At 46.5% G+C, this 12,648-nt stretch overlaps 1 pseudogene; it reads right to left on the bottom strand.

The window, feature by feature from the left end:
- Positions 1-2,505: 2,505 nt before the first annotated feature.
- Positions 2,506-12,648, bottom strand: part of LOC147092039 (uncharacterized) — a 60,046-nt pseudogene continuing 49,903 nt past the window's right edge.

Below are 12,648 nucleotides of genomic sequence, written 5' to 3' on the forward strand. Positions count from 1 at the left end.
ACAAGTTGACTACTCCAATTCTGTAACGCCGCCTGTACCTAAGTCCGGTGTGTGGAGCCCAGGGGTGTGGGAGCGATTCGAACCGCTCAAAAACAGTCAGGGGCAAAGCTGACTGCACACACACCACACCCTACATCTCTCTCTGCCCAGTCTCTCTCTCTATCTACAGATTTTCTCTCTCCCCAGTCTCACTCTCTCACCTAACCTCTCCTCTCTCTCTCTGACATACACTCTCTCTCCTCCAGTCTCTCTCTCGACCAGTTGGTTCCCCTAGAGTGTGTAGAACTAGGTGGCCTTGTCTCAGGATTAGGGGTAGGAAATTTAAGACTGATTTGAGGGGGAATTTCTTCACTGAGAGGGTTTTGAATCTTTGGAATTCGCTGCCCCAGAGGGCTGGGATTGCTGAGTCTTTGCGTATATTCAAGGCTGAGATAGATAGGTTTTTGGACTCTAGAGGAAGCAAGGGATCTGGCGATGGGGTGGGAATGTAGAATTGAGATCGATGATCAGCCATGAACTTATTGAACGGCGGACCATCCTCCAGGGGCCGTATGGCCTTCTCGTGGTATTATTACTTATTTACTTATATTCTTATGTTCTTATGCTTTCGCTCTCTCTCTCCAGTCTCTCCCTCTCTCTCTCCCCAGTCTCTCTCTCTCCCCAGTCTCTCTCTTTCTCCCCCAATCTCTCTCTCTCTCCCCAGTCTCTCTCTCTCTATCCCCTGTCTCTCTCTCTCTCTCTCCAGTCTCTCTCTCTTTCCCCAGTCTCTCTCTTTCTCCCCCAAACTCTCTCGCTCCCCCGATCTTTCTCTCTCTACCAGTCTCTCTCTCTCTCCCCGTCTCTCTATTTCTCCCCCAATCTCTCTCTCTCCCCCAGTCTTTCGCTCTCCCCGTCTCTCTCTCTCTCTCGCCTGAGATAAAGTGAGACAGAAACTGAGATAGAGTGAGACAGAGAATGAGAGAGAGAGTGAGACAGAGAATGAGAGAGTGAGACAGAGACAGAGAGAGTGAGACAGAAACTGAGAGAGAATGAGAGTGTGAGACCGAGACTGAGATTGAGAGCAATACTCAGAGAGAGAGAGTGAAACCGAGACTGAGAGAGAGTGAGACCGAGACTGAGAGAGAGGTCGATTGACAGAGTGATAGAAATAGAGAGGAGAGACAGATGGAGCTGGGAGAGGAGAGATTATTAGATATCGATAGCGAGAGAGAGAGGATGAAAGATAGGGTAGCAATAGATGGAGATATAGAGAGGAGAGATTATTAGATATATATTGGGAGAGTGTAAAGGAAATAGAGGTGAGATAGATGGAGATAGAGCGATGTGACATTATTAGATATAGATAGGGAGAGAGAGGGAGGCTAACAGAGTAGGAGGTGAGCATGCTAGCAGACAAACATGGAGTGGGAAGCAGATTACAGACAGAGGGAGATGTATTTCCCTCTTGGTGCTTTGAAATTCGGTGTGCTGTGGGCCCTTTGAGCTGTTCATGATCCTTTGACAAAGGTGCTGTATTAATGGGTGTGATGGCAGATTTTTTATCACCAATAATGGAACAGAGTTTCACGCTGTATCTAATACGTGCTGTGCATGCCATGGGAGTGTTTCATGAGACAGTATAAATTGAGCTTTACTCTGTATCTAACCTGCCTGAGAGAGTCTGATGCGACAGTTTAGAGAGAGTTTTACTCTGCATCTAATATGTGCTTTACTTGCCCTGGGAGTGTTTGATGGGACAGTGCAGTGGGAGCTTTACTCTCTATCTGATACGTGCTGTACCTGCCCTGGGAGTGTTTGATGGGCGTGTAGAGGAAGATTTACTCTGTATCTAACCCGTTCTTTATCTGCCCTTGGAATGTTTCATGGGAAAGTGTAGAGCAGCTTTACCCTTTTTCTAACCGTTGCTATACCTGCCCTGGGAATGTTTGATGGAACAGTTTAGATAGAATTTTACATTTGATCTACCCGTGCTGTTCATGCCCTGGGAGTGTTTGAAGCGAGAGTGTAGCGAGAGATTTACTTTGTATCTAACCACGTGCTGTACCTGCCGCTGGGGGTTTCTGATTTGTCAGTGCACAGGGAGCTTTACTCCGTATCTAAACCGTGCTGTACATGCCCTGGGATTGTTTGATGGGACAGTGTAGAGGGTGCTTTACTCAATATCTAACCATTGTTATAGCTACCCTGGGAGTTTTAGATGGGACAGTGTAGAGGGATCTTTACTCTATCTCCAACTCCTTGCTGTACCTGACAGGGTAGCAGTTTAAACTATGATGGTTGTCATTACCACGCCTCACATTCCTGAGCTGTGTTTGTGTTGTTCAGTCCTGTTATTAAAAAACTCCTTCTGTAAGGTTTTGTCTATCGCTGGGGTCTAGGATATTCACGCAGTTCCTTCATGGGTCAGGGCTGAGTGTTGCTCTTGAACTGTGGGAGGTGTCATAGTCACGATCAATCTCCAGCGTGATTTTGGCTTCCATAACATCGGCCGTCTCTGCCCCTGCTTCAGCTCATCTTCAGCTCAACCCTCATCCATATCTTGATTACCTCTAATTTTGATATCCTGAGAACAAATGGATAAAAATAATGTAATAAGAATATAATCAATGATTTTTAATTCACTGATTGAAACCAGGCAAGGCCTGCGATCAGAGCGGTGCGTTATCCTCCGCTAAACAAATTACATAGAATGTACAGCACAGAAATAGGCCAATCAGCCCAAATGCTCCAAGCCTGTGCTTATGCTCCACATGAACCTCCTCGCACCCCTCCTCATCTTACACTATCAGCATAACCTTCTATTACTTTCTCCTCCACGTGTTTATCACGCTTCCCCTTAAAAGGATGAATTCCATTCACCTCAACCACTCTCTGTTGTAGCGAGTTCCACATTCTCACCTCTCTCTGGATAAAGAGGTTTCTCCTGAATGCCTGATTGGATTTATTGGTGACTATCTTATATTCATGGCCCCTATTTTTGGTGTCACAATTATTTCATGATTTCAGTTTTTTTCAACGCCATAATAAATTTGTCAACACACCTTGTCTCACCAGCACATTGTGTTTGTTTTTCTGCTGTCGACTTTATCAGAGTACAAGCAACGATTAGAATCCAGCTCAAAAACTGCAAGACTCCGATTAAACACATGAGACAAGGACTCAATGCTTTCTGTTATCACAGAATCACAGAACCATATATCACAGACGAGGCCATTCAGTCTATCGAGCCTGTGTCGGCTCTTTGACAGAGCTATCCAATTAGTGCCACGCCCCTGTTCTTTACCCTCAGTCCTGCAGCTCCCTCACTTCCAGTATTGATCCCGTTCACTTTCGAAAAATATTATTGAATGTGTTTCTATCACCTTTTAAGGCAGTGCATTCCAGATCAGAGCAACTAGAATCTTAGAACAGATTCTCCTCATCATCCCTCTGGTTCTTCCCCCAGTTGTCTTATAGCTTTGTCTTCTGGTTACTGACCCCTCTGCCAGTAGAAATATTTTCTCCTATTTAACTCTATCGAACCCGTCATAATTTTTGAACATCTCCAGTATATCTCCCTTTTATATTGCGTGCTCTCTGGAGAACAATTCCAGCTTCTCTTGTCTCTCTTTATAAATTAAGTCCCTCATCCTTGGTACCATTTTACTAAATCTCCTCTTTGTCCACTCCAAGACCTTGACATCTTTCCTAAAGTTTGCTGCCAAGAATTGGACACAAAGCTCGAGCCGAGGCCTAACCAGTGATTTATAAATTTTCGGCATAACATCCTTGCTCTTGTACTCTGCCTTTATTTATAAAGCTAAGGATCCCATGTTTTTTTAAACAATCTTTCAACTTGTCCTGCCATCTTCAAATGCTTGTGTAAGTAAACACCCCAAAGCCACTTTTCCTGCATTCCCTTTAAAAATGTAGAGTTTATTCATATTGCCTCAACTCATTTTCCTCCAGATTTATCTTTCACATTCTCTGCATTTTAAATTTCATTTGTCTTTAATTCATTTTCATTAATTCATGGGCTGTTCCCATGGCTGGCGCGGCCAGCATTTATTGCCCATCCCTAATTGTCCTTGAGAAGCTGGAGTTAGCCACCTTCTTGAACCGCTGCAGTCCGTGAGCTGAAGATACTCCAACCTCGCTTTTTCAGAGGGAGTTGCGGGATTTTTATCCAGCAACGATGAAGGAATGGCGAAATACTTCCAAGTCAGGAAGATGTATGACTTGGAAGGGCAATTACAGGTGGTGATGTTTCCGTGCGCCTGCTGCCCTTGTCCTTCTCGGAGGAGAGTTCACGGGTTGGGAGTTGCTGGCGGAGAAGCCTTGTAGATGCTACACACTGCGGCCACGGTGCACCAGCGGTGGAGTGAGTGAATATTAAAGTGGTGGATGTGGTGACAATCAAGCATGCAGCTTTGTCGTGGATGATGGCGAACTTCTTCAGTGTTGATGGAGCTGCACTCATCCAGTAAGGTGGAGATTATTCCATCACACTCGTGACTTGTGTCTTGTAGATAATGGAAAGGCTTTGGGGTGTCAGGAGGTGAGATACTCGCCGCAGAATACCGAGCTTCTCAGCTGCCCTTCTAGCCACAGTTTTTATGTGGCTAGTCCAGTTAAGTTTCTTTTCAATGGTAACCCTCAGGATATTGATGGTGGTGGATTTTGCGATGATAATGCATTGAATGTCAAGGGAGTTGGCTCTTTGTCCTGTAAAGTCTTCATATCCAGCAATTAGGTCTGTATACCTCTAAATCACCACCTCCCCAATATCCCCCATCTTCGCCCCATCTCAGCCATTCTGCAGAATTAACCCCATTTGCTAAATCTAGACTCGACTATCCCAAATCTCTCCTGGTCGGCCTCCCAGTTAAAAGCCTCAATAAACTAGAGCTCATCCAAATCACTGCTGTCCATATCCTAACATGCATCATGACCCGTTTGCACATCACCCATGTGTTCGCTGATCTGCATTTGCTCCCGATCCGGCAACACCTCAAGCTTAACATTCTTCTCCTTGTGTTCAATTCCCTCCTTGACCACACCCCTCCAATTAGTCCCATTCCGCTGCTCTTTTCCCATAGTCCTGCAAATTGTTCCCCTTCAAGAATTTATGCAATTCCTCTTTTAAAGTTAATGTATTTTCCTCTGTATCACTCCACTAGTATATCTGTCCCTAATTTACTTTTTATTTTTCAATTTCTCTTTCCCACTTATCTACCTCTATCAGTATCTTGCTCATAGAATCATAGAATGGCACAGCACAGAAGGAGGCCATTCGGCCCAATGTGTCCATGTCGTCTCTTAGAAAGTGCTATCGAGGCAGTCGAAATCTTAAGCCAGAGCCCCGTAAAAATTTCCACTTCAACTAATAATCCAATTCCCTTTTGAAACTTACTGTTGAAGCTGCTTCCACCACGTTCTCAGACAGTGCATTCCAGATCACAACAACTCACTGCCGAAAGAAAATTCTCCTCATCTCTCCTCTGGTTCTTTTCCCCATTATCTTCAATCTGTGACCTCTTGTTACCCACCAATCTGCCATTGGAAACAGATTATGCAATCTGTCAAAACCCGTTAAGAATTTGAACATCTATATTAAATCTCCCCTTTTGAAAAACGACAGGGATAGACCAGGTGTAAAAATTCTCAATTGTGGAAAGGCTAATTTTAATAAGCAGAGATGTGATTCAGCAAAAGTGGACTTGAGCAGCTAATTGAAGGGAAATCAGTGCCAGAGCAGTGGGAAGCATTCAAGGAGGAGATGTTGAGGGTTCGTAGAAAATATGTTGCCGCTAAGAATGAGGATGTGACCCACAATTCTAGAGTCCCCTGGATATCATAAAACATACAGTCTAGCATAAGGGAAAAAGGGAAGCTTTTGGCAGATACCGAGAGCTCAATACTGCAGAAAGCCTATAGGAGTATAAAAAGTGCAAGGGTGGAATTAAAAATGAAATTAGGAAGGCAACGAAAAAACATGAAAAAATATTGGCAATTAAAATCAAGGAAAAACCAAAGATACTTTATAAATATATAAAGAGCAAGCGGATAACTTAGGATAGAATAGGGCCTATTAGAGACCAAGAAGGTAATGCGGTTATGGAGGTGGGAAACGAGGGTTTGATTCTTCTAAGTATCTTGCATTTGTCTTCACATCGGAGCGGGACGATGCTGACTTTGTAGTTAAGGAGGAGGAGTGTCAAATAATAGTTGAGATTAACATAGAGGGAGAAGAAATATTAAGGGGTTTAGCATCTTTGAAAATAGATAATTCACGAGGCCTGGATGAAATGTATCTCAGGCTGCTAAGAGTGGTAAGAGAGACAAAAACAGTCACAGACCATCATTTTCCAATCCTCTCTGACAACTGGCGTGGTGCCAGATGACTGGAGGACTGTTCCCGTGTGTAGGGAGTGGCGTTTGGCGCGTCTGCACAGTCAGTCATGCCCCTGACTGCCTGTGAGCGGTTCGAATCGCTTCACACCCCTGGGTTCTAGACACCAGACATAGGTACAGGCGGCGATACAGAAAATCGGTTAGACAAGTGGTTTGGTGTAAGAATACCAAGATTTTATTTAAACAGAGTAAAACACAGTCTTATGAGAGCTCACTGGTATAAAATAGAGGCAAAATACAAAAATTATACTTATACAGGGAATGGGGAACACACGGCACATCGAGGGAAAAACAACTACATTAACAATCCACTTATCCATACCCCACCCACTATACCTAACTAGATTAAGCTATGAGGGGCCAGAATTCATGCTCACCAATCCAAAGCCTGTTGCTATAACAGTCGCGAGCTTTGAGGTTTGGTCTCCTGTCCTCTGGGATGCTCTGTCGCCACATTGTCTCAAGGCGCTGTGCTGGAGCTGTTGCTGTGACACACCTTCCCTCTCCTCAGCTACTGTCGTTGTCTCTTCGCGATGGGTTCTCTTCTTCTTCACCCTCGGGTGGTCGTCGGCGGTAATGTTGCGATTATGGGGTGGTTGGCGGTTTACTGCTTGTTTGATTTTACTACCCATCCTTCGAATGCCAGCATATTCGTAGTGGCATGACACCTGCATTTAACGCCAACTTATTCGCAGTGTTCAATATCCAACTAATTCTCACAGTCCATACATATACTTTCTTCCCCAAGCGTCAGCTTATAACTAGGTGTTTGGTTTCTTTTACCAATGCGCCTTCTGCTGCCCTTCTCTTCTCTTATCGGGTTTTATCTTCTTCTTCGTCTCACCTTGTCTCATCTTGTTTCGTCTGCACCCTCTTTTGGGCTGTGTCTCCTGCATGACTTTAGACTCGAGTCTTGTTCCCCTACCCGCGATTGGTATGGATGTCCTTGTTTGTTATAATTAATGCGGGGAGCGAGAAGAGAACCCGTCACGAGGCCAGGGCACGAGTATGAGTGGCAGCAGCCCAAGGGCCAGAGTCAAGAGAACAGGGCAAGAATAAGACAGCGATTGCTACTGAGGGCTTACAATTATACCCATTCCTTCATCTCCTATCTGCGCATCAAATCAGGTCAGTCCATTGTTTTAAATTTTGGCGGGCTGTTTAACATGTTAATACCAATCTAAGTTAACTGGCTATAGATGGCCATTGATCGTACCTGATGGCCTCAATGTCCGGATTGTATTGTCATTAATGCATTTTAATTGGCCTGTCCAGCCTTGGTGGCTCCCTTGAGCTGTTTCCGATGATTTATGCGGACAAACTAATGGCCCTATGTTTAGGCCTAACTGGGTTCGATCTGTAACGACCTGATGCAATGCATATTCAGTGTTTGCCTAGCTGTCTGGCTTTTAAAACACAAAGTCCTTTTCACAGAAATGCTTTTAAGTTTCGATTTCCCAAAGCTGCCTGTCCTGCTGCAGAGTCCAAGCTTTTAAAATCTTCAGGCTTTTGGTCACGAGGTGCGGACGCCATCTTTTTGGTACCCTTTTTAAATTGTCCATACAGGATCCCTTTTCTTAATAACCTTGGGGGTATGTGGAAACTTTGAGAACCTTACACGTCCCCCGTGATACTAAAAATTGCTTGAAATATCATCCTTACAAGGTGAACAAAATTTCTGACCATGCATAGTCAACCTTCCCCTGTATTTACCTATCCAATATACCCAAGACACATGCACTTCCCATTCCGCGAATATGTAGTGTACATAAGCATACATAGAATAATTACAGTCCTTTACACACATCCAAGCATGGAGGGGGTCCAACAGCCCTGCATCACTTGGTACACATACATATTTATTAACATGTCGCAAAATCTATATTAAAAACAACAGACAGAAAAAAACAACAATCTTTAAACAAATATACAAAAAGCTCAAACAGGTGTATCTCCCTCCATCTTCACATAATGCTCCTTCCAGATCCTCTGGTTTCGGAATTCTAATATCTGACCTTTTCCCTTGCACTGAATGCAGACCAGATACAACGTTATCCCTAACTGGCAAACCACGAGAATGTGGGAAGCCAGTCTGATCCACGAAGGGACCTCTATGTTATTGAAAATGTCCTACTAGGGTGGAATCACAATATCTGATATCTTTACTGTTTTCTGCTCTACAGTGTAAAAATGTTCTTGTGAAAATATAACGGCCTTAAGTATTTTGTTAAGGTGTTCTGGGTGAGGGGGAATTTCATTGCCAAAGTGTGCCACGTAATTTTGTTAATCGGTAAAATTCTCCTTCACAGTGAGGTGAACCGTGGAGGGTTCAGGAATGGGGACACTTCATTCCTGGGCCACTTGAACTTCTGCCTCGGGTTTAAAGCAGAAACTGCCGTCACTTACCGGACACCAGCTATTCTGTCCATGCTGGTAGTGCAACATGCCTGTGGTGACACAATATGTCCCACCTCCTATATATGCTATCTGCGGGGGAACATGACCTTGTGCCTAAGCCTCCATGGTGCAATTTATAGGTTTCGCGCCCACAGCTCTAAACCCGCACTGCAGTTTTGAATAGGCATTCAATTGCTCGGGACACAGGATTATGTGTGCTCCCCGGTTCCGGCACCCTAAGAGGTCATAGCGTGCTCCCACTTTATGATGTAAGGTGGGACCGCTGATAAACGAATGTTGAATGAATCTGATTTTCTCAATCCTGTATACCGGTGCGGGTCAGGCTGTCCTACCCATGAACGGCATCCTAACTACTACTCCCATGATCGTGTGGTTGGACCATCCACAATCCGCTGGGAGTGGGTAGGCTTCGGAAGCTAGCCAGAGTTGGCACGGGTTTAATGCTTTCTCAAACGGATGGAGGGCTGCGAGGTGCTTGTTGCTGATCCAGGAGTGGACTAAACCCTTTTTTAAATCATCCAGATTACTGCAGCCCTAGACCAGCAACAATGCCACATATAGCACGCACACCTCGTTCTGCGCAGCCTGGTTAGAAGCGTTTCTGTCCTCCCTTATGAGGGCATTTACCATATTTGCGTGCTTCTCCAACTCCACTACAATCTCTTTTAAATGGACCATCATGGCCTGGTCCTCATGTAACTCCAAGCCCACTACCGTGTTGTCATCCATTAATATCTTCCTTTACTGTGTTTTGAAGCCGTTTATCTGGGTCTGCAGCTCTATGTCATCCAAACTGTTGGTGACAGAGGACCCAGTATTAAATGCAGTAGAAATATCATTCCGTACTCCCCTTCATTGTCTCCCTGCATTGCTCAAAAACTCGCGGTGCGTGGTGTACAGTTTGGTTTTCTCCACATTGGCGAAATCGTACTCAAATAACTTCCTGAACATGTCCTTTAATAGGGCCTGATATAGCTGCTCTGTTACTTTGGGACACCACTCAGGCAAATGTACTTCGGTGAGATTTAAAATCACGGAGGCTACCGCGTAGTGTAACCCCATGTAATGCACCTGGTCAGTAGCCACTAGCACCAGCCCATTCCCTGGCCCCTTGGTGGTGGTGGGGCACACCCCTTGGCGTGACCTCGCTACCAGAGTCGGTTGCAAGGGCTTTCGGTCACGTGCCACTAGCTGAGTGGCTTTAACTGGGGCTGGGTACCATGGGACTATGCATGTGTGTAGGTGGGAATCCCATTCTACCCCCTTCCCCTTATCCTGCCATGATGCAGAGAAGATGATAGATATGCCTCTAGGGCAGGCCATTTTCGGCCCCCACATACAGACATAGATCCCCTGTTCCGATTCCCACCACTGGTCCCAACATACAGTAGTCCCTTCCTGGGTCCCGGTGACCGTTCGGTGGGTGTCGTTGCCCATCCATTCCCAGTCGGCTGTACGATCCCCCATGTTCGTGCTCAGCTTCCTGAGCCACAACCATCTTCCCAGGGGAATCTGTCCTGTGTAAGTCAGGCACACGCGTTTCCCCTCAGTGAACCCGATCCATGAGGCCACAACAAATACACTGGGGCAGGGGAGGGAAGCCTCCCCGTAGTTGAATCCGTTCTGGCTGGAGTACCAGGTGGAGTTGGATCCCAATCACCCGGGCCATCTTCCCTCGTGGGCGTAGAAGGCAGGTCCCTCCATGCCTTGTTCGCTGCTTCCAGCAGTCAGCACTGGAGCCTTTTCTCCCGAGCACCCATTGATGTAGGAGTCCTCTACATCGCCTCACTTTCCGATGCTCATCCCTATCAGGGCGTATAGGACTATGCTCCCCTTCATACTGAAAGTGTTTCTGCAACAGATACAAAACAATGCAACCAGGTCCCCAAGAGATTCTCTGGCTTGGGTGAAGTACAGTCGGGTCACACGACCTCGACTCAAATACACGCACTCTTAGCAGATTACTACTTAATTAAAACTACCATCACCTTACTTAACTTAAGCTAAAACAACCAAACTTAAATTAAATGCCTAATCCTAAAATTATAAACTTACATTACCTAAACTATATACATCCGCCGCCCGTCTCCAGGTGGCCAGGCTAATTTCTGGTTGGGCTGCGGCACACCACTTCCTCCCGTGTGGCCGCACTGTCCTGCACAGTCGGTCCCTCTCTTCCTGTGGCTGCAGGCTGGTGATCTCTGTCACTGGACTTCCCCCTATCTCGAGGGGCGGCCCTTGATAACTGGGGGACTGGTGACCATGGTTTTCTCGGCTGGGGCTTCCGTGGGGACCTTCAAGGGACCTTGGCGGGTGAGGCATTCTTGGCCGGTGGGCCGTTAACCCGAACCATTGCTCCCTCAGGGTTGACCTCTCCCGAACCTGGGCTAGGGGCAGGTAAATCTTCTCAGCCAGTTGCTGCAGGCTGAGAGTCTCCGCCCCCAGGTCCCGAACCTGGGTCGGGGGAGGGGTTTCGACCTCGGGTCCCTCCTCCTCTACACTTGGGTCAGGGGCGGGGTCTTAACCTTCGGGTCCCTCCTCCTCTACACCTGGGTTTAGGGTTGGGGTTTTTGCCCTTGGGTGCCTCCTCATCTAGATCCCCAAAGAGCGGGGAATGTCCCAATCCGTGGGCGGGATGGACCCTCCCCTTAAGCAAGCCACAGCGCCTGCCTATGCAGTCTTTGATCTCACTCCTGCTGCAGGCTGAGGATTTCTATCCTCAGACACGACCCCAAATGGCTGTTTTCCCTTTTCAGGTGTAAAGAGTATGCACTGGTTAATATGAAACCATTTGGTACGCCGAGGCATCTTAACAGCGCATACCATGGGGCTGGCCTTGTTTTCAATGCTGTAGGGCGCCATGTACAATGGTTCCAAACTTCTTACTCAGGCATAGTTCCTCACCATGAGCAGATCTCCTACCTCCCACTCGTGGTGCTTTCGGGGTTCCAACAGCAAATGGTTACTCCGATGCTGTCTTACCATGTTCCCAGCCGCATGCTCGTGGATCTGCTCAACGTGCTCAAGGAGGTTTCGGGCGAACCTGGCCCGGTTTCCTACCCTGAGCTGATGCTCCGTAAGCAACGGGGCAAGTACATGGGTGGGGGTCCGCAAATACTGCCGGGCATTAGCTTGTACGGGGAGTACCCGTGGTTTTTGACTGGATGGCCCGGATCCCCATCAGAAACAATGGTAGGACATAGAAACATAGAAACATAGAAGATAGGAGCAGGAGTAGGCCATTCGGCCCCTCGAGCCTGCTACACCATTCAATGCGATCATGGCTGATCATCCAAATTCAGAACCCGGTCTCTGCTTTCTCCCCATGCCCCTTGATCCCTTTAGTCTTAAGAAATATATCGAAATCCTTCTTGAATATATTTAATGTATTGGCCTCTACTGCCTTCTGTGGTAGAGAATTCCACAGGCTCAGCACTCCTTGGGTGAAGAAATTCCTCCTCATTTCTGTCCTAAATATCCTTAGATCAATCGAGCCAATCTCTCCTCATACGTCATTCCTGCCATCCCAGGTTTCAGCCTCGTGAATTTTCGCTGAACTCCTTCCATGTCAAGAACATCCTTCCACAGATAAGGCGACCAAAACTGCACACAATTCTCAAGACGTGGTCTCACCAAGGCCCTGTATAACTGCAGCAAGACATCCTTGTTCCTTTACTCAAACCCTCTCACTACGAAGGCCAACATGCCATTTCCCTTCTTAACCGCCTGCTGCACCTGCATGTTTAACTTCAGCGACTGGTGCACAATGACACCCAGGTCTCGTTGCACTTCCGCTTTTCCCAATCTATTGCCATTCAGATAATAATCTGCCTTCCT

This window comes from Somniosus microcephalus, unplaced genomic scaffold, assembly GCF_052327205.1.
Source record: "Somniosus microcephalus isolate GS21.2 unplaced genomic scaffold, FLI_Smic_1.0 unresolved_chr2, whole genome shotgun sequence".
Classification (NCBI taxonomy): Eukaryota; Metazoa; Chordata; class Chondrichthyes; order Squaliformes; family Somniosidae; genus Somniosus; species Somniosus microcephalus.